General features: G+C 41.0%; 1 protein-coding gene and 1 long non-coding RNA gene across 3 annotated transcripts in view; one reads left to right on the forward strand and one right to left on the reverse strand.

Moving 5' to 3' along the window:
• LOC138765645 (5-hydroxytryptamine receptor 2A-like) overlaps positions 1 to 23,121 on the forward strand; it is a 396,926-nt gene that overhangs the window by 274,870 nt on the left and 98,935 nt on the right. The gene's annotated exons all lie outside the window — the stretch shown is intronic.
• LOC138766225 (uncharacterized) overlaps positions 16,052 to 23,121 on the reverse strand; it is a 59,360-nt gene continuing 52,290 nt past the window's right edge. The window contains exons 2-3 of the long non-coding RNA XR_011358705.1: positions 17,373 to 17,407; positions 16,052 to 16,118 (exon numbers count right to left, since the gene is read on the reverse strand). This is a non-coding gene — a long non-coding RNA (uncharacterized lncRNA). The remainder of the gene's footprint in view (positions 16,119 to 17,372; positions 17,408 to 23,121) is intronic.

The raw sequence follows: 23,121 nt of genomic DNA on the forward strand, positions 1-23,121 counted from the left end.
CTTATGTTGGAATTGCCCAGGAGGAAAAAAAAAAAAAAAGAAAGTTCGGAAACATATTGAAAATTTAATGAAAACCGTCTTGAGGGTACATTACCGGCTTCATATGCTAACTGCTCTCCTGAGTATACCTGATAAACATCGCAGTAAACACGGCCATAAATTAGTTTCATATCTTCCTGGAGCTGTCCTCTGCCGGATTGCCTTGTAAGGGAAAAAACATCTATCACAATAGGGACAAATCCAACACATCTACCTACAGGCACAAAAAAAAAAAAGTTGCTGACACAAGCTGTGAAGGGAGATTGTTTCCTTACTGCGGAATATACTTTACTTAGTGCATTTATTTAGGTAGAACTAAAAGTAAATATTTATTGGCAAGAGCTGTCACTTACACCGATCGGTTATAAGATTAAAGGGGCGCTCCAGGAAATAACTTAAATAAAATAAAAATAAAAAAAATTACACGTTGCTTTAGAAAAGTTATATTTCTATTTTTTCTAATGTATCTATTATATGCTGTATGGCAGCAGAAAGGAGCAACACTGGCCTCTCTGCTGCCACCAATGTTTGTGTCGGTAATTGCAAGGAAGGGTCTCAGTACCCCTTTAAACTCAGTTAACCAACCGATAACTAATGAACTTGTAACCTTGGTGTTGCAGAAGAAATAATACTGTGTTTCCTCGGAAATAAGACATCCTCCTAAAATAAGACACCCCAAGTTACCTAACAACTAGCCTAAAGTAAGGCATCACCCTGAAAATAAGTCACCCACACCCTAAATTAAGGTGCCCCCCAGAGCCGGGCGGAGAGTCGGGGGGGGGGGAGGCTGGACAGAGAGCCGGGAGGAAGCTGGACGGAGAGCCGGGGGGGAGAGACATCCCACGAAAATGAGACATAAGGGAAGATTTATCAAAGTGGTATAAAGTAGATTTGTCTTAGTTGCCCCTAGAAACCAATCAGATTCCTCTTTTCATTCCTCACAGATTCTTTAAAAAATGAAAGGTGGAATCTGATTGGTTGCTAGGGGCAACTAAGCCAATTCTACTTTACACCATGTTTGATAAATCTCCCCCATAGTACCTCTTTGGGACCAAAAATTAATATAAGGCCCTGTCTTATTTTCCGGGAAACACAGTAGCTACAAGACAAAGGATTCTTCCTCTTTACTTTTCTCAAATAAAAAATATAGGGAACACCCCTAGTAGGCTAGTGAGTTGGATAAGGGTCTCTGAATCTGTTGTGCTCAAATTTATTTATTTGGATCACCATAGTGGAGTCAGGAAGGAATTTTTCTCCCTGTGATTTGGCAATTGGCAACTGTCTCATGAGGGCCTTTGCCTTCCTCTGGATCAACACAGTAGGGTTCTAAGTTGAACTTGATGAACCTTATTAACTATGTAACTATAGTTCCAAGATTATTTTCTTCTAAGGGGTTTCTGGTGTACAATGGTAGGTACTTCAGACTAGTTTCACTGATGCTCTACAATACCTAAGTGCATGGTGTAGGCCAATAGGGGTAGCTAAATCAGCTACTTTGATGACCATGCCCAGCTTGAAGCCTTAACAGGTCTTGGAATGCAATAAGGCATAATGTTTAACTACTAACGTATTCCTCTCATTATAGAGGATTCTTGAGAATATAGGAAGACCTTTTTGGTCTGGACTGGACTTGTATCTCTGGGCTATTGCAGTAGTCCCGGAGTGAAGGTCCCTTGGGAGCCCAGATCTCTCTCATATCCTACACCAAACTAAACTGTGCGCTGCCTAAGCTGATTTCTTAGCCCCCTGAGGAATATCCAACTGATACAAGTGGCCTGACCATGCCAAGAAATAACCAGTAGATAGCAGCAAAGTACATAATATTAAAGTGAATGTACCACTATAACTACTCGACTAAGATTTCCATATCACCTAATCAACACCGTCCATTCCTCCCATTGCAGCCCTGTTCCAGATAACTCCTCTGGTTTGTACTTATGCAAATGTCCAGTTTGGTGCCCGGGAACCCAGTGCACCGACATCTCCTCCCTGTAAAGAGTCAGCTGCTAACATCTTGTGTCAGAGAGCACAAGCAATTATCAGGGGTCTTGTGGTGTCCATACCTTGATGGTCATTGCTATTTACACAGCACAGGGAGAACATACACAATATATATATATATATATATATATATATATATATATATATATATATATATATATATGCGCTAGGTTGACACTTCATTTGACAGTAAATGATAGATGCCTGATCTCTGAGCATGTTAAAACTTGTACTAGGCAAAAATATTGTATTTTGGTATAGTGAAATCAATGGCAGATAGATTAAAAAAAAAAAAAACTTAATTCTTAGCATCCTGTGCGCTATGGAAACAGAACAGCAAGTTAGAGTCTTCTGACCTGCTAGTTAGTTTTCTTTCCTTTCAATAACCTGTGCTCTCAATAGGTAATCAATACCAGATCAAATAAGTACCAACACCTAGTACCCCACCAGTCATTTGGCATACACAGAAAATAGAGCAGGAAGCAGACGTACATTGTAAAGGGGCAATGCTGAGTTGCTGCAGCTCACTTTCCATTCACTTCAAAGTTGAGCTGCAGTACCTCAGAATGGCCACTACACAATGTTTGGCGCTGTCTGCTTTCTGTGCATTTCATCAGCTGTTTGGCAGGGGTGCTTGTTTACAGCACTCCCCCAATCTAATACTAGTGTGAGAATAGGTCATTAAGACCTGACTGGTCTATAGAACTTATATGTCAGGTGCCAAAAGAATGTATATTTAAATCTTTTTATTTTAAAGGAAACCATATGTATTTTTCTATACAGGCATTATATGTTTTTTTTCTTGATAGACACTGCCAGGATCAGCGTCTAGGTGTATCCTAGGTGTATCCTTCACAAGATACTCCTGATGGTGGAGATGGGCTTTCCTGGAGGACATGCCAAGCCACTACCTCTTGAGATAGAAGACAGAAATCATGGCAGCTGTTCCAGGCAGGTCAGATAGCAAGGGTGGTGAGCATCCACTTACAGTTCAGGCACAATAGATGTAACAGACAGGCACAGTTAGGTATGGGAATCACCTCATGACAGGAACACAGACAGCAGGACCAGACAGCAGGAACACCTGGGTATGGGTACAACACAGCGGGAACCCAGGAACAAGGACAGAGAGTGCAGGGACAACACAAAGGAAAGCACAGGAACCAGGGCAGAGAATGCAGGAACACAAGGGTTTGGGTACACCACAGCTGGGAACACAGGAACCAGGGCAGAGAATTCAGGAACACTGGGCAGGGAAATAACGGCTATGGTAGCTCAGGAAAGCTTGTTGAGCACAATAGCAGAGACACCTTGGCAGCATCATAGGACCTCATAGGCACATATGCAGGAAGCCTTCTCATATACCTAAGCCACCGGTAAAGATAATTAATGCACTGAGCCTTTAAATCTGGAAAGGTGTGCACACGCCCCCTCTAGTGGCGGCATCTATACTGCATGCAGAGAGGACACATGCTGCTCCATGCAGTTAGGCCTGAAGGACTAGTGACAGGAAGTGAACATGCAATTATATTGTATACTGTTGCAGATATCACAGCTTTATATTTGGCGTATCTGTTTGTATGCATTACCACGCAGTAGGCACCAAACATAAAGTTTCCTTGCAATGTGAACCGAGCCTCATTTGTTCTCTGTAGATATAATGTGGATGATAGCAAGCACACAGGTAAATACGAAAAAAACCATGAGAATACAGTACTGTGCCAGGCTTCCAATCCTTTATAATAGCTTCTTCATGCCGAGTCTGGCTGTCCTTGCTTTTCTAAATCACAGCAATAAAGCGACTGCACAGTTATTATTCATCACTGATTCTCAGATTCTCACGACTATGTTAACTCTGTAGATATGTCCTTCGACATCCTATAATTAATCTCAATCAGTAGTCTGCTATATATAATATGGGAAGGAGAGCCTCTACAGGGAAGGGTTAATCATACCAGGTTATCATCCAGTAAGAGGATTATTCTTGCGATGCATAAAGCTTTAAGAATAAGTCATCGATGGAACATAACGCTCAGTCCTTTCTCTTCATTGTCAAACGGATGATAATATATTCAATACAACCAGAGGGTGGGGAATTTTAATATGTATTTAGGTATATTATAAAACTCCCATTATACATTGTACTCATAGACATGAAGATAGACAATTGGCCCCATGTATATGTTATGAATTATAAGCTTCAAATTAATAGAATGGTTATAGCTACAAGATAATAGGCAGCATTCTCTATTGTCCAATGGACAACAAAAGTAGCCATCCTCCAATCCGACAATAGTACTGTGTGGTAGAAGAAAAGTCGAGCCCATTTGATGTGATCAAAGTAGTAGACAGGCACCATGAAGTCAGGCATGGACACAGTATACTATGTGCTAATACAGCGATTGCACTACGAGCTCACCCTTCTGCGTCCATGCTTGGATTCATGGCATCCAAGCCTGATGAAGGGATGATGACCTGAAAAGTTGCCATACTTTAAAGTGGTGTTAAATAAATAATAGAGATGAGCAAACCGGGTTCGGGTTCGAGTCGATCTGAACCCGAACGTTCGGCATTTGATTAGCGGTGGCGGCTGAACTTGGATAAAGCCGTAAGGCTATGTGGAAATCATGGATATAGTCATTGGCTGTATCCATGTTTTCCAGACAACCTTAGAGCTTTATCCAAGTTCAGCAGCCCAGCTAATCAAATAATGAACGTTCGGGTTCGGATCGGCTCGAACCCGAACCCGGTTAGCTCATATCTATATTTTAATAATATCTAGAAGGTCAACTCTTCGACTATATAATAAGGGTGAGATAAAGATACAAAATGGGCATAGGACAGGAGCATATAAAGAGGGAAATGCATGAACCAATTCCAAATTAAAGACCACATATTGATTTTCACTAGAGGGGTACTTTTGATGATTGTGCCTCACCCTACTATGTGGTGGTGCTGTACAACCAACAGAACCCAAAATATTCTCCTTCCTTAAGATGATATAGGGCTCTATTACACAGGACGATTATGATATGCAGAAAATCATTATATCGAATTTAAATGATAATCATCCTGTGTAATTCCAGGCAACGAACAGAAAATCCTGTGTCATTGATCGTTGATTTAGGTCTGACCCTAACGGTGGTATTACATGGGATGATTTTTCGGTGATTAACGATAAACGATCATAAATGACCGCTATGACAAAAGATCTTAAATCATTCACCCTATTACACAGGGCGATGATCTTTACTTACTTCTTGCGCTTGTCCTTTGGTTGGAACCAGATTCTCGTTGGTTGTTTAATTGTTGCCTGCTATTACACAAAATGATTATCGTTTAAATCCGGAAAATCTAACAGTTTTTTGAACGATAATTGTCCCGTGTAATATGGCCCTAAAATAATTGTTAATCTTTTGCTGTAATTCTGCATTAGTTTCCTAATCATTCAGTATAATTCCAAAGCGTTCCGTCTTTTGCTGGGATCAGATGGAGTAAACGATCGTAGTAACAAACCTTGTAAAAATCGTAACTAACGTGTAATATGGTGAACGATTTCAGGTTAACAATAAACAATTTAGTTTGCGATCGTTTATTGTCAATTATTAAAAATCGCTTTGTCTAATAGGACCTATAGTACAGTTTGATTGTTTTTAGAAGGGTTTCCAAGTATTATGTGCATAAAGCAGGAAACATAATGGGGGAGATTATTAAGCCTGGCTTTGTGGTGTGCATATGTAAGGGGTGTTGGCTATGGCGTTCACACTTCGGGAACATAGTGGGGAAGGACGGTCAGGGCCAATAATTATTATAATCTTTATTAGCAACTGTCTATATAATAAGATGGCCTCCTTTCCCCGATATGTTCCCAAAGTGTGAATATAGCCTAAGACTAATGGTCCTTTTACACGGAACGATTGATCGTTCGTTTTTGTGCGATAACGATCGAATTCGAATGATAATCGTTCGTGTAAACGCAGCGAACGATCAAACGATGAGCAAAAAATCATTCATTTTGATCTTTCAACATGTTCTCAAATCATCGTTGATCGTTCGCAAAAAATTTGCAGATCGTTCAGTGTAAACATTCTTTCAGCGATTTCACCTATGTGTGAGATAGGCTTAAACGATCGCAAAACGATCGCATAGCGAATTTTCCGTACGATGTATCGTTCCGTCTAAATGCTGATCGTTATAAAAAAAAACATTGTTCATTCAAAATCGTTAATCATGCGATCGGGCGAATTATCGCTCCGTGTAAAAGTACCATAAGTATAACAGGTTTAGCCTAGAACAATGCCCTCAAAATCGTAGATACATTCGTAAGTACAGGTTTTTATTGCAATTATTGAATACAAAGCCAGAAAAAAATTTTCAGGTTTTTCTTATACGTGTCCTCCATTGTGATCTGTTCCAGGATTTGTATTCAATAATTGCAATTAAAAACCTGAATGTGTGAACACACCCTTAACAAGTAACCACATAGTGAATGGCATAGGGTAATTACCTAGTTGATTGTTTCTAGGAGAAAGGTTCAGGACTGAGAAAAACCCAGCAAGTAACATTATTATAAACGTCCTAGAAAACGATGATGTCTGGCAACCTACTTACGACTAAGTATGTCCAGAACTTTTGTCTATTTGCTGATTTATTCTACCATAATTTGCACTTGTCCATAATATCTACGCCTTCCATATCCCCTGGTCGCCCGATGGGTGGGCAGGAGGGGCTTGAGGGGCGTGGCAAGGTGGGGAGCCTTCTCCTATGCCTCATTATCATGATTTACGCTTCTTGCAGGCATAAAGCATGATCCAAATCTACATCTGCTGGATTTGTTATGCCGGACACAGGTTTGGGCGGGGAAAGGGGTGTACACCGGTCTTGATAAATCCCCCCATAGTGTTCAATACCATTCATACTCTCTTTGCGCCACTAATGGCTCTGAGCATCATGTTTAGATCTCCACAAAAAATCTGCTATATTAAGTAACATAATTAGAGATGAGTGAATCAGTCATCAAAACGAAGCAAAGCGATTCGTTTGATCAGCGTTCCACTCATCATGCCGCTGGACTTTCAACACTGCTCCGCTCCATGCCGCTCCACCTCAGGTGCAGAGGAAAAGCTGGGTCCAAACGCGGGAAACTGGGAGAAGTTTGGATTGGATCCAGGATTTCCCGATATCCTGGGAAAAGCTTCCACTCACTACAATGCATTGCATGGGCCCAGCCACTCAGTGTACAGAGACTCCTGCCTATGTGTATGCTATAGGCACCGCTCTTGGGCTTATACCAATCTGAACTATGATCCGAAACTAATATAACGGTGGTTAGATTTGCCGGCCCTGAGTTTGGCCTATTGTCTACCGTGCAATACTGTACCCTATCATGCCACATGCACCATCTATTAAACCAATGCAGTCTACAATAGTTAGATCTGTCAAATGGAAAAATCCCTTTCAAATTCTATCTCTAATATGTGTATGGTTTTACTGCTAGCCGATAAGATTTATCGTGTTGTCTGTAATCACTGAAGCCCCAGAGACGTGTCTCACCCTACTAGTTAAAAGCACTGGACTAAATTTATATCCCTTTCAAGAGACCTGTGATTTATTTGTTACCTTAGGTGCAAATGAGAAGTTACATTTCATAACCTCTAAGTACCAAGGGCATTTTAGCGCTTAAAACTAATTTATCCCAATGGAACCACATCCTTTATCGGCACACTTTAGCCGTGTGTCGCCTATTCATCAAAAGCATAGAACACATCACTTCTCCTTGTTAATTATGAGATAGAGAAAACGTTCTTGGTATATTTATTTATTACCCACCCGGCAAATCATCATAGTTGTATAGATGCCAAACATATAATGATTCATCAAGTATGAGGAAAGCGTAAAGCAAATACATTAGAACCAGCAAATATAGATGCCTACAGAGTACTGTGTATTACTGAGCCATAGGAACTAAGTGCACTGCTATGCTGCCTCTCCGTATGACACTCTATTATAGAGATAGTCTCCTCAGGAAGTAACTATTTTTGTAATACGACAATTGAAGAAACATTGGAGCCATACAGAGGTACAATATGTAACCGTATACTTCTAGCGGCACCATAAGAAAAGTTATATAGTTGATTAAGTTGGAAAAAGTCCATCAATTTCTTCCTATAACCCTATGGGGGGATTTATGAAGACTGGTATACTCGTTCGCCAGTCTTAAATTTGGCCCCAACCCCTTTTACTTGACCAATTTCACAAAGAGACGCACACTTCTTAGTGAATATATTACTATTGTCTAAGCCTCCCCGCCCCGTGTATTTAAAACTAAAAGATGGCATACTCACCTATCCTGCTCCCACGCTGCCTCTGTCAACAGTTCCGGTCCCTCTTGCAATCTTCTTCCTGGTTCCTGTAATGTTTTATTCAGATGGGAACATCCAACTCCACCCAGTAATAGACTGAACCGGCAATTGGCACCTAATAAAACATCACTGGAAGGAGAAAGAAGACCAGAACATTTGACAGCAGGCAGTTCTCCCCTTGGTTTCCCAATCTGACTCTAGGTGTTGTTTTTATTTGTTAAGGCCATTTCCTATTTTCCTTAACAAAAACATTTTTTTAACACATTATGAGGATCAAGGAGGCATCAAATCATTTATAAACTGCATTGGTCAATACCTGGCATCTACTTGATTTTAGCTCCAAATATTTCACGTATTCTTCTGCTCTGTTCAAAGACTGGGCTATGAATCCATATCCAAAAACCATATAGATTTAGCCCATTTCTACACACTCCCATTTCAATTACCTACCATCCGAAACATGGACACGGAGACATGGAGACGGAATAAAACAAACTCGCCTCTTTCTTTCCCATGAATTTCACCAGTGGTGGATCTCAAACAATTGTTTGGGAAGCACACAAAGCATACATCAGAAGAGAACTCATTACTTTATGTGCCAGAAAGAAAATCGAAAGAAGGAAAACTCTGAACTCCCAACCAGCCCGAATATTCTCATTAAAACCCGTACGCGCTAAAAGCCCAAATCCCTCCAAATTCAAAAGGATCCGAACGACCTCAGACGCTAACTACAGAATCACTTACACGTAAAATCAGCCAAACAATTCCAAGACGTGAAAATGAAAAGCTTAGCCCATGGGGATAAAGGGAATAGACTTATGTCACTTTTCGTGGGAAAAAAAAGAATACGACTTAGTTTATTAAATCCATCATAACAGTCTCTAACACAGAAGAGATTGCAGAGGAATCTGAGATGTTTTATTGTTTGCTATACAATCTCGAGACACACTTATCTCTTTCTGACTTGAAGACGCAATTGAATGTAAATTGATTCCTAAATACTCTCAATCTCGCCTAGCCTCAATCAACAAGATTAGGCCATGTTATACAGACCCTTCTTCCTAGGAAATCTCTGAGAGAGGTGCTTCAAAGCCCATAGAGAGAAGCTCCTAGATATATGGCCTACCACTAGGAAACTTCTACCAGTTCTTCGACAACATGGAGATCAGAGAATTGGAGATCAGAGAACTTTTCAAAAATTTGGTTCGGCAGGTTCACCGAATTCTAGGTTTGTCCGAACCGATCCTTAAAAGTTTCTTCACTCATCAAAACGTACTTGTCCGCTCTTCATCAGTGCCCCCCGCTAATCGCAGACACCTCCACTTTCTGACTAAAACAAGAGCGAAAGCCTGCTCACAATGTCCGTCTCAGTCAGTCAATAATTGGATGATCAGGTTGTCATTCTCGTCTCTTATGTTTTTTTTTTATAATTGTATGATTCTGAGCCTAAGGCCATGCTGTGCGCATATGCAAAAAAACACTGCAGAGACAACATCACATGTCTCGACTTCAGTGAAGGAACAAGTAGGCCAAGAATATCTCCAGTCAAGTAAACCACCCAAGCAAGGTATCCATCCACAGACAGCTGTTTCGAGGTATTTGCCCCTCATCAGTGTGGAGTAGGATTCTGGCTAGTGGGAGCAATGCCTAGTAAGTGCATGCAAAAGGACGCTGGTTGACCTCAGAGAGATTAACCAAAACACTGCAGAGACACGATCACATGTCTCGATGTCAGTGTATTCTAGGACATTGCCTCCTGGGAAATTTCCTTGGGGGCATTTTCCTAGAATACACTGATGTCGAGACACGTGATGGTGTCTCTGCAGTTTTTTGGTTGATCTCCCTGGGGTCAACCAGCGTTTTTTGCATGCTGTGCGGATAGACACTGTATAGAGTATGGGGTGGGGGAGGGAAACTATATCCACTATTGGGGTTCTTAGTAGTAACATGATGAGCTTTTAATACTGTGTGTTTGTAATTGTTCAAAATCTTTACCCTGCTTTTTACTGTGCATATTGTAAGCACCTGTAGATACCATATACTGTATTACTGTATTTACAGTATTTGTATTGTTTACCTGCTGATACTAAAGAGAGTAACACCATCCTTTATGTAATGCTATCTGAGCTTATGGTGTATGAGCATGATAGCCATTGTACCTTAAGTTTCGGGGGAGGGAAACATAAATCAAGCAGAATGATACACACGTACAATATACCACCGAGTCTATGGCCTCAAATGAGCACAGGCCAGCGACAAAAATACCAAATATTATTGGATGTAAATGGAGCACAACCCAAACTAAAATGATTTATCTCTTTGGTGTCAGAATTAAAATATAAGAGATTAATTTAAATTTAAAAGGGTACTCCGGTGAAAATCTTTTCATTTCATAACAACTGGTTTTAGAACATTTATAAAGAATTGTCATTTACTACTTTTTAAAAATCTTAAGTCTTCCCATATTTATCAGCTGCTGTATGTCTTTCAGAAATTAGTGTATTATTTCCAGTCTGACACAGTGCTCTCTGCTGCCACCTCTGTCTGAGACAAGAACTGTCCAGAGCAGCAGCAAATCCCCATAGAAAACCTCTCCTGCTCTGGACAGTTCCTGTCTTGGACAGAGATGTCAGCACAGAGCACTGTGTCAGACTTGAAAAAATACACCACTTCTAGCAGCACATACAGCAGCTGATAAGTATGGGAAGACTTAAAATTTTTAAATAGAAGTAAATTACAAATCTTTATAATTTTCTGAAAATTTGAAAGAAAAAGGAGTAGACCTTTAAAGAAAATTCTCTATTCACACATATAATAAACACAACAGACTGACGCAAAAATAAATAACTCAACAATTAAATGGATATCATTAAATTCATTTCAAAACTATAATTGTAGAATTTATCCCAGTGATTTATTAAATAATTCAGCAATCCTTTAAGAATACTTCATCCAAAGAATAAATCATCCATCAAAGGTTTTAGTGAATAGGATATTGATTATATAATGGAAGGACGTTAGTGGAAATAGATACTATAAGCGTTGCCAAAAACATAACCGAAAGGGAGTCTGATAAATACTACTCAGTGTCAGTGCCAGTTAGGTGATCAAATGATTCAACAGTCCAAAGTGGTAGACTTCACAAAGTTTGTCCAACTAACAAAGTTATCCCCTATCCACAGGATAAGGGCAATGCTGGACTGGCCCACCAGAGGAACGGAGAATCCTCCGGTGGGCCCCCAGCTTTAGAACTTGCACTAGCACTGATTGACATGTAATTTCTCACTGGTTCTTCATTGGTGACCCCCAGGATAATTTCCTCTGGTGGGCCCCAGATACCCCAGTCCGACACTGGATAAGGGATTTCTATCTGATTGTGGGGGGGCTTCTGGAGTTTTGAGAACAGAGATCTGTGGAGTGGCTGACCGTGCATGTGCTTTAATTCTCTATTTCTTCACAATTGGGGGGCTACATAGATAGCCTAATACTGGTTTCAAACACTATGGGGGACATGTATCATTCGGCGTACGGATGATTTTCGGCGGAAAGTGCCGATTTGCGCATATTTTATTCGCAAATGGCCGATTTGCGAATAAAATATTCGCAAATCTGCACTTTCCGCCGAGTACGCCGGGGGGGGGCGGGGAGTTGGTGTGAAGGAGGCGGAACGGAGGGCGCGGACTCAGAGTCCGCGCGGTTCACCATCCGTTCCACCAAAAGATACGCCGAAAACCTACTCTACTCCTCAGCTGGCGTAGGTTTTCGGCGGTGCGCACCGAAGAGCACGGGATTTATGTAGAGGCAGTCCGCCTCTACATAAATCCCCGTAGCTCTGGAGATGCGGGGACATTTTTAAGTCCGGCGTAAAAAACGCCGGATTTAATAAATGTCCCCCTGTGAATCTTTTTTTCTTACCTTCATCCTCAGTGTAATTTTCGGGAATGTTGTAGTTTAGTAACGCTGGATTAACAGTAAGGGGGACATTTATTAGGCCCGGGTTTTTACGCCGGACTAAAAAATGTCCCAGCATCTCCAGCGCGGACTGCCTCTACATAAATCCCGTGCGCGTTGGTGCGCACAGCCGAAAACCTACGCCAGCTGAGGACTGGAGTAGGTTTTTTGGCGTATCTTTTGGCGGAACGGATGGTGAATCGCGCGGACTCTGAGTCCGCCCCCTTCACACCCACCCCTCGCCACCCCCCCCCCCCGGCATACTCGGCGGAAAGCGCCGATTTGCGAATATTTTATTCGCTAATCGGCCATTTGCGAATAAAATAATGCGCAAATCGGCATCAACAGAAAAAATTATCTGTTTTTCCATTGACTTCCATTATAAAAAAAAAAATGAATCAAGATGCATGAGTTTTTTTAACGTACACAAAAATAGGGTCAAGTACGTTAAAAATAAAATGGATGCATTTTGATCCATTTTTTTTTTATAATGGAAGTCAATGGAAAAATGGTGGACTGATTACCCATTGGTTGTGTCTTTAATTAAGAAAGTCCATCGAAAATAATAATAAAAACAGTCAAAAGGACGGTGAAAATAGAAAAACTGTGCGTGAATAACTAAAAATGATGCTGTTTTCAAAAGATGTCCAAAAATAATTGTCAAGATCTTTTTTTTTACGTTTCAGCAGACAACGTCCGTCATTTTATACACTGTGCGCATTGGATGTCCATCATTCTATTGACTACGATGCATTGCATTGAAGTCAATTAAATCGCAGGAAAAATTGACGTCTTTTTTAATAGAAAAAGTAGGCGTCTTTTCTGTTTTTTGAACGTCCTGTGAACCTAGCCTAACAGTGTCAGCAGCTTGGGATGTAAAGGAACTATCTTCCAGGAATCTGTGTCCTCAGTCTCCAAAAGTGTAAACAGATAAAGGGGGGGAGGGGGGATGCAACTGCAGTTTTTCTCCTTTTCTGTGAAACTGAATGTTATGAGATTGGAGGGAGAAAAGGGGAGGAGAGACATCGTGCACAAAACCAGCCTGACACCAGAAATAGCATACGTATTGCCAAGAGGCACACTGCTAGATGGTAAAAGACCCAAATAAACAGGTCCTAGCTGTACTACATCCAGTGTAAATCCACAGCTACCTAAGAAGATATTGTGCCATTTTTGGTATGTTTTATATTAAAAATAATAACCCGGGGCCAAGCTTGTGTTTACCTGGTCTGTGCTTCACGCTTTTATTACCTAATGGAAAATGACTTAGATCCAATAAATAAACCACTAACAGGAAAGCAAACCGAAATGTACAAGAGGAAAATGCGTGCTTTGTTCTTCGTTCTGCTGAGGAGAACACATTTCTCTTCCGTCCTCTATGGTTTCTATAATTGCTTGGACTCGCTAGAATTTTAACAATAAAACAATAGTCAGTGAATTTTTGAAAACAGAAGGGAGATATTGTTAACCGCATCCGAGAACATATTTATAATGGACTTAAAGTAAAAAAAAAAAAATCGTATTCTTCCTTCTTTCTTTTGTGGAGATGAATTGAAGATGATTCGAATGTTGAGTATTGTAGCCTTCATCCCATAGCTGAGGAAGTGATGACTGTCTTTTACATATGTATCTTTGTATGACTGCATATTCTTAGACCAGTCAAGGTCTAGCTGTATTATGACACAGCTATGATCGCTGCCAGGCCCGCTTCTGCCATGAGGCAGACTGAGGCTTCTGCCTCAGGCGGCAGCTCCTGTCATCCTGCAGGGGGCGGCAGAATCTTCTCTGCCACTGTCATTTTAGTAAAGTTTTACTGCACTGAAATGACAGCAGCCCCGGCCCCCTAACATTGCTCAGTCCCTGTCCGGCCCCATACAGTGTCGGACTTGCCCTGTACTGTAAGCAGGCACTCACAGGCTCGAGACCCCTCCCCCAGCCAAGATAAAAACCCCAGTCTGATCTTTACCTGTCTGCTGTATGGCTCTGTTGTCACTTGGCCTGGGAGAGGGGCCTTAGCCCTGTGCCGGCTTACAGTATAGGGGAAGAGAGCAGTGGATAGAGGAGTCCCGTTGTGTGAGTAGGGGAGGGGGGTGCTTTCTCCTCCTGTCACTGTCAGGCCCGTGTCCCAGTGTAGGTGGAGGAGAAGGAGATGAGGTTACCCTGCTGCTGCTAAACTTTGTGCTGGGAAGTCTGTATGTGTGAGGCAGCTTTAGGGTTAATCTTCACAAGAGGTGCTTCCCTGTGGTGGAGGACCTGTGACCTGTGCACGGCCTGTGTGCCTCCTCCTACCTCTTCAACCTCCCTGGGCAGCCTCCAGGACCTTCTGTCTCCCTCCATGTCTACCCCTGGCTTTTGAGTAAGAAAACTTGTGCTCATTGTCTGTCTGTATTAATATCTTTATCACCTCTTTTATTTTATCTATCTATCTATCTATCTATCTATCTATCTATCTCCTATCTATCTATCATCTATCTATCTATCATCTATCTATCTATCATCTATCTATTTATTTATTATCTATCTATCTATCTATCTATCTATCTATCTCCTATCTATCTATCTATTTATCTTCTATCTATCTATCTATCTATCTCCTATCTATCTCCTATCTATCTATCTATCTATCTATCTATCTATCTATCTCCTATCTATCTATCTATCTATCTCCTATCTATCTATCTATCTATCTATCTATCTATCTCCTATCTATCTATCTATCTATCTATCTATCTCCTATCTATCTATCTATCTATCTCCTATCTATCTATCTATCTATCTCCTATCTATCTATCTATCTATCTATCTATCTATCTATCTATCTCCTATCTATCTCCTATCTATCTATCTATCTATCTATCTCCTATCTATCTCCTATCTATCTCCTATCTATCTATCTATCTATCTATCTATCTATCTATCTATCTATCTCCTATCTATCTATCTATCTATCTATCTATCTCCTATCTATCTATCTATCTATCTATCTATCTATCTCCTATCTATCTATCTATCTATCTATCTATCTCCTATCTATCTATCTATCTATCTATCTATCTATCTATCTCCTATCTATCTATCTATCTATCTATCTATCTATCTCCTATCTATCTATCTATCTATCTATCTATCTATCTATCTATCTCCTATCTATCTATCTATCTATCTATCTATCTATCTATCTATCTATCTATCGCCCCCAGTGTACATATATATCCACACGTGTTACTATTTACCACCCCCTCCACTAATATACTACAATATGCATCCACATGTGCTGCAATATATACTCTGTACACTACACTGCCCTATACCACACTATACTGTTAAATAGTGTGGAGTGGCAAGCTGCCATGCTGTGCAGACTAGTTAGTAGTGAAGCGCACAGCTTGTCTGGATTCAGCCCTCAGCCTCTCTGTGCTGGAACTTTTAGTACAACAATTTCAGCTTAAATATTATGCCTGGTATAAAGTAAGAGTCTTATGAGGTTCTGCAGCAGCTGAGGTGTGTTATGAGGTCCAGCATAACATCATAATACACATTGAAAAAATAATAAGTTTACTGATAGCTGCGGTATTCACATGGGAATAGTTGAAAAACAATTGATTCTAGGATTGGGGGGGGGGGGTCGCCATTTAAATTTTCGCCTCAGGCAGCACAAAAGCTAGAATCGGCCCTGATCGCTGCCTGCCGTCGTCTGCTCTGTAAGCACCAGCCCGGCGCCAAGACGTCGCTGGGTGTTGAGATTATGCACCGACTTTCTGAGATCTGCAAGGACAAAATAATAACTTACCAGCGACTTCTGCATCAGTTATCATGCCCAACACCCCCATAAATATGAAGCTCATCTCGGACGAGCAGACATGTTTATTCAATACAACACCGCCTCTTTAAATCTGAGGATTCGCTCTGTGCACGGCTGCTCCACTGTACCTAGGTTCTGTTTATCGAGATATACATTTTGAGACTTAAAGGGATAATAGGAAGTCATTTTGCTTTGATGTGATTAGCTTTATAGAAACCTAAAGAAACATAATGCCACGATTACGGCATTGTCACTTCTCCAAGCAATCAGCTCTACAATGAAAAGTAATAGGATTCTTACTAATCCATCTGTTCTTTTTACAAAGTGAATAGCTGGAACTGGGGAGATCTGTGCTGTATTCTGCCTATATTGTGTCCTACTTACTGGATATAAGCTACAAAAAAATAAATAAAAGGACAATTAAAAAAAAATATATATCATATTAATAATCATTATTTTTACATCTGACTGGGAACAACCAACATCTTTTCCACACTCCAGATTGGATTTATATCTTGAAGGAGTTTTATAATTTTCTCTTTGTTATAAGTGACAGCTCTATTTTGTTTTCTTTTATTTAGCATCAGCTCTTTAAACAAATCTAAAACAAATAGACAAATCTAACCTGCTGATATGTCCCTGGTGCACAAGAAATGCACAGGATGTCTCTTACCTTCATCCTTGGTGCCGTTTCCGTGCACCAAGTTGTTTACTTTACGTCCTTTAAGACCAGTAGGAGCATTGGGGTGCTATTAGAAGTAGTGCCCCATCTCTATATCACCAAGGCAACCCTGGCCGGCACCATGGGGGTGGTGCAGTGCTCCTAACAGTCTTGCCGGACCAAGGTAAGTAAACAACTTGGGAGGAGACAAACCATCATTACTCATTTACTTCTCAGTTCAGTAAGACCATTTGGATCACCATTAGGAGCACTGCCCCACCCCCAAAGTTCTGATCTGGGATTGGTGCTATGGGGCGGGGCTCCTAACCATCTTACTGGACCGAGGAGTAAACAGCTAAGTGCATGGAAATGGTGCCGAGGATGAAGGTAAGAGACAGACCTATATCCACTTCGCCTCCTGCGCAAAAGAGGGCTATCCTCAGGTAAGATTCGTCATTCTTTCAGTCCATACCTTCCTCTGCAAACTACTTTTTTATTTCTACTTTTTAGTTACCATTTTTATGGACATTTATTGGCGGTTGTTATTTAGCCATACCTTTGAGCGATTCAATTTTTATCGTTCTACTTGACCTGGAAAAACATATAACATTAAAGAGGATCTGATTACATTATTGTATGAACATAATGGTCTTTCTGGTAGGTATCATGTATTATTCACATATCATGTGCTACAATTTATTCTTTACATCCCACCAGATCGATACATTGGACCTCTCCTCCCCCTCCCCCCGCCCCCATTGCAACCTTATGTCCCCATAGAAACTTAGCTTTAAAAAAAAAATCTAAATCAATGAATATATGAATTTTGTCACCTTATTTTTTTATTGTCCCCTTGTTCACATATGAATTCTCTCAACTCTCAACTGCTACACAATTCATGTGTAGAGTTTCCCTACTGTGATCCCCCCCAGGTTCCCATCTGTATATTATTGCTCACAGCATCCAGAGTTTACCAGGTTACCTTTAATCGATAACTCTGGTCCATGCTCCTCTCTGCTGCCATGCTTCTGATCCTATCTGTGCCACTCCACTACACATAAAATCCAGATCCTAATACTGAGGTTAAAGTTTGAGAACAAGGTGGAATAATTAGGCAATGTTCTAGGGTCTAGAGTATGGCCAAGGCCAAACTATTTGGGTCCACACCCATTGCCTTTTACATACAGGTGGTTGCCGAATTATTCAATGGGGGGGGGGCATTTGATGATCAGTTTGGATATCTAGAGCTACTGCTAGTTCCCAAAATGAGTAATCTCAGCAGGGTCTGCCTGCTCAGCCAATCACTCGCCGATCAGCCAGTTATTGGTCTAGAAGGCAGGACCTATTAGAACATCTCATCTCAGAAGTAGGAACAAATGGAGATCAGTGGAGGGACAGGAAGTTGATAGACCAGGAGCTGCATAGGACCAGGGGTGGGTAAGTGTGGCTTATTATTATTATTATTATTATTATTATTATTATTATTATTATTATTGTTTGTTTGTTTGTTTTTTACCAGTTGCTCAACAAAATATGAAAGGTTCCTAGTTCTCAAATGGTCCTTTAAGGTTCATGCAGGTTTTTTTACCTTAATAGTAAGCTTCTATATATTCCGTTGAAGATGTTGTTTAAATAATAATATGCAATGAAATGCCATTTTCACATGTTACACAGTGTCATATCAACAAACACCATACTTCCCCGCATGAATAGACATGGCCCATTATTTATTAATCCTTCCCTTGAAATTACTTTAACTCTTAGCCTTTACAAATAAACGGATGGCACCTAGATATTTAATATACATTACGGAAACGGCTCTTACCTTGAAATGTCGGCTTTATTAATCTAATTGTATACATCCGCGTACATCGCTCGCACCGAGCGGAGGCAGCTGAGATGACTTATGACTACAAGTATACAGCTACATTGTACCATATTAAGGGAATATTTCCTTACAGTAGCTCGCAAGATTAGTCAGAGAAAGTAAAATTGAATTCTGTTCCGAGCAATGTATTCCATTTTGGACAAGCTTCAGAATTCATGAATTAATAATAGATTTTATTTGATCTGTGCAGTCGGAGCATTTTTAATGTATAATAGAGCATGTCAGCTTTTAGTTTAGTTCCTGATCCAAAGATGTATGAAAACTGTCAAAAGTGCACAAGGTTGAGGAAAGAAGAATAACTATTAATCTCCCCAGTGTAGGATCTCTATCTAGCATGCAAAATGTGGGCACTAAAGTAAAAAATGTAACTGCGTGCTACTGTTTATCTGTGAATTGTATTTATTGAAACATAGAAACATAGAAGATTGTCGGCAGAAAAAGACCACTGGGTCCATCTAATCTGCCCTTTTAGTATTTTCTTTCTTATTATCTTAGGATAGATATATGTTTATCCCAGGCGTGTTTAAATTCTGTTATTGTGGATTTACCAACCACCTCTGCTGGAAGTTTGTTCCAGGTATCTACTACTCTTTAAGTAAAATAATATTTTCTCACATTGCTTCTGATCTTTCCCCCAACTAACCTCTCACTTTGTCCTCTTCTTCTTGAGCTCAGTTTTTTACTAAAAACACTCCCCGCTTGAACCTTATTTAGTCCTTTAACATACTTAAGGTTTCAATCATGTCCCCCTTTCCCGTCTTTCCTCCAGACTATACAGATTCAAATCCTTAAGTCTTTCCTGATATGGTTTATGCCTCACACCCTCCACCATTTTTGTAGCCTGTCTTTGGACCCGTTCTATTTTATCAATGTCCTTTTTTAGGTGAGGTCTCTAGAACTGGACACAGTATTCCAGATGTGGCCTCACCAGAGCTCTATACAGCGGGATCACAATCTCCCTCTTCCTACTGGTTATACCTCTAGCTATACACCCCAGCATACGATTTGCTTTCCCCACCGCCTAGTTGCACTGGTGACTCATTTTAAGGCTGTCAGAAATCACTACCCCTAAATCCTTCTCTTCTAAAGTCTTTTCCAACACAGTACTGCCGATGTGATACTCGGATAGAGGATTCCTCCTCCCCAAGTGCATTATTTTACATTTGGAAACGTTGAACTTCAATTTCCACAGTTTGGACCACGTTTCTAGCAAAGCTAAATCATTTTCCATATTACTGACCCCCCCAGGAATATCAACCCTATTGCACACTTTTGTGTCGTCACCAACCCTTCTCCTATGTCACTCACAAACATATTAAAAAGTAGGACCCAGAACAGACCCTTGTGGCACACCCCTTGTAACCAGTCTCTGCTCGGAAAATACACCATTACCAACAACCATCTGATATCTATTCTTCAGCCAACCACAAATCCACCGAACTATCCAGGGATTAAGTCCAATTTTCTCCAACTTCTGTATCAGCTCTTTATGGGGAACTGTATCAAAAGCTTTGCTGAAGTCCAGATAGGCGATATTGGACTATAATAATAGGTGCAAGGTAACATGGAGATTTCTGGTGTAAATAGTTTTAGACCAAGAATGTAGTGGCAACTTTCTTTCAAGCGAATGTACATCACTTTTGTGATTTTTACATGGATAGACTGGCACCAGCATGGGAATGCCGGTGCCACTTTTTTAAAAAAAATTTATGGCGTCATTCTATTACTGAGCACCGGCCGGGGTTGAAGCACTGGAGGCGGGCCCATCTGTCCCCAGTGTGACGAAACCCCCTCCCCTCTGTGTTGCGACTCCATTAAAATCAGTGGAGCTGCATCAAAGAGGGGAGGGCTGATCATCACACTGGGGGCAGGCGGTCCCACCTCCAGTGCTTCAACCCCGGTTAGAGCTCGATAATAGACTGGAAATGGGCCGTGGATCAAAAAAAGGACTGTGGTACCGGCATCCCAGTGCCGGTCTATCCATCACAAAAGCAATGAGCCGGTGGTACATTTGATTTAACTACTTCTATGCAGAGCCGGTAAAAATAATACAGACATTATGCTTACCCTCCGTTCCTCCGGCGTGGTACCATCTGCTTCTCTGGGTCCTGACTCACTACACTATCCTGCTGCAGCCAGTGAGCTGAGTTTACTGTCAGTGAGCCAGAAACCAAAGAATCAGACAGTAGCGGGCCGGAGGAACAGAGGGTAAGCATGATGTCTTTATTATTTTATTTTTACCAAAAGAATGCTGGTTGACCTCAGGGAGATCAACCAAAACACTGCAGAGACACTTATTGAGTAGGATTCTGGCTAGTGGGAGCAAAGCCTAGTAAGTGCATGCAAAAGAACAAACACCATCACGTGTTTCTCAACGTCAGCGTATTTAAGACGTTGTCCCCTGGAAAATAAAATATCCAAAAATACTGCGGAGACACCATCACGTGTTTCTCAACGTCAGTGAGCTAGCCAGCTAGCTAGTCTGTGGATGGATACCTTGCTTGCATGGTTTACTTGACTTGACCTTCTTTGGCTTGGTTGTTCCTTCCCGGAGGAAGGTCTGGCTAGCTCACTGTGATTAATCCTCGCAGCATTACAGATAAGGACTTGTTTACATTAGCTGTCTCAGAAGGAGGGAGGGGGTTGATAGCAGGGACCGACTAAACGGCTCAGATTTTGTTTGCTATGCCTTTAGCAGAAAGCAGCAGCTCAAAACTAAGGGAAAAAGACTGAAAAAGTAATGACATGTATGGAATGAATTGAGTCTCCAGGAGGGGGATGATTCAACATATATTTTACCTACGTAACTGGATAACCCCTTTAACCTATTAAGGACGCATGACGTACCGGTACATCATGCGTCCGCAAGAGGAGTTCAGAGCAGGGCCGTGCGGCGACCCTGCTCTGAACAGCCACAGTACCGGGTCCGCGGGTATTAACGGGCACGGTCCGATCGCCGTGCCCGCTAATACAGTAATCAGATGCAGCTGTCAAAGATGACAGCTGCATCCGATTACCGGACGCAGCTTATCCCTGGTGTCTAGTGGTGGAGATCGCTCCTCCGGGACGTTGTCCCGGAGGAGCGATCTCCATTACTTGTGCCGGCCGTGGTCTTCGCCAAAATGGCGCTGATCCCGGCTCGGCACTCGGATGCTTTCGGCTGGGGGGCTTCTAGTATAAGTGTAAAAAAAGTGTTATTATAAGTAAAAAGCCCCCTCCCCTAATAAAAGTCAGAATCACCCCCCTTTTCCCATGTTTTTAATAAAAGTAAATAAATAAATAAACAAACATGTTTGCTATTGCCGCGTGCGTAATCGCCCGAACTATTAATTAATCACATTCCTGATCTCGCACGGTAAACGGCGTAAGCGCAAAAAAATCCCAAAGTTTAAAATTGCGCATTTTTGGTCGCATCAAATCCAGAAAAAATGTAATAAAAAACGATCAAAAAGTTGTATATGCGCAATCAAGGTACCGATAGAAAGATCACATCATGGCGCAAAAAATGACATCTGACACAGCCCCATAGACCAAAGGATTAAAGCGCTATAAGCCTGGGAATGGAGCGATTTTAAGGAACGTATCTTTATTAACAATGGTTTGAATTTTTTACAAGCCATCAGATAAAAGAAAACTTATACATGTTATATATCGTTGTAATCGTAACAACTTGAGGAACATGCACACCAAGTCAGTTTTACCCCAGGGTGAATGGCGTACAAACAAATACCCCCCAAATAAAAGAAATGCGTTTTTTTGTTCAATTTTACCACACTTTGAATTTTTCCTGGTTTCGCAGTGTACTTTATGCAAAAATTCAGCCTGTCATTGCAAAGTACAATTAGTGACGCAAAAAATAAGGGCTCATGTGGGTCTCTAGGTGGAAAAATGCAAGCGCTCTGGCCTTTTAAACACAAGGAGGAAAAAAACTAAAACGCAAAAACGAAAAGTGGCTCCGTCCTTAAGGGGTTAAACTGGATCTCTCAGAAAACAGTGGTGTAAAAAGTGGATGCAAGCAGACCATGAGGTGGTGAGAAAGATGACATGGGTTGGACTGGGTTTACCTGGACTCTTGCAGTGCTGGGAACTTCCCTTGGGCACTTGAGCCTCGTTTACATATCAACAAAAAGGTTTCTTTGTCACCAATGGAGAAGAATATTGAAATATAAAAAAAAAAAAAAAATATGCATAAAATCCAGATGACTAGCCCTATCTAAACAGGGGTACATTTAAGCCAGTGACAGGTCCGCTGACAGGTCCACTTTAAATTCAAAAGATGAGACAGTGTCCAAGAGAACTGGATGCCCTGACCGATGACATGCCTGGCCTTGCTTGTTGCTATGGCAACACGAGAACACGAGAAGACTCTGGAGCATAGAGCTCTATGTATCATTTGCTTTACAATTATACAGCTACT

This window comes from Dendropsophus ebraccatus, chromosome 10 (assembly GCF_027789765.1).
Source record: "Dendropsophus ebraccatus isolate aDenEbr1 chromosome 10, aDenEbr1.pat, whole genome shotgun sequence".
In the NCBI taxonomy this organism is placed as follows: Eukaryota; Metazoa; Chordata; class Amphibia; order Anura; family Hylidae; genus Dendropsophus; species Dendropsophus ebraccatus.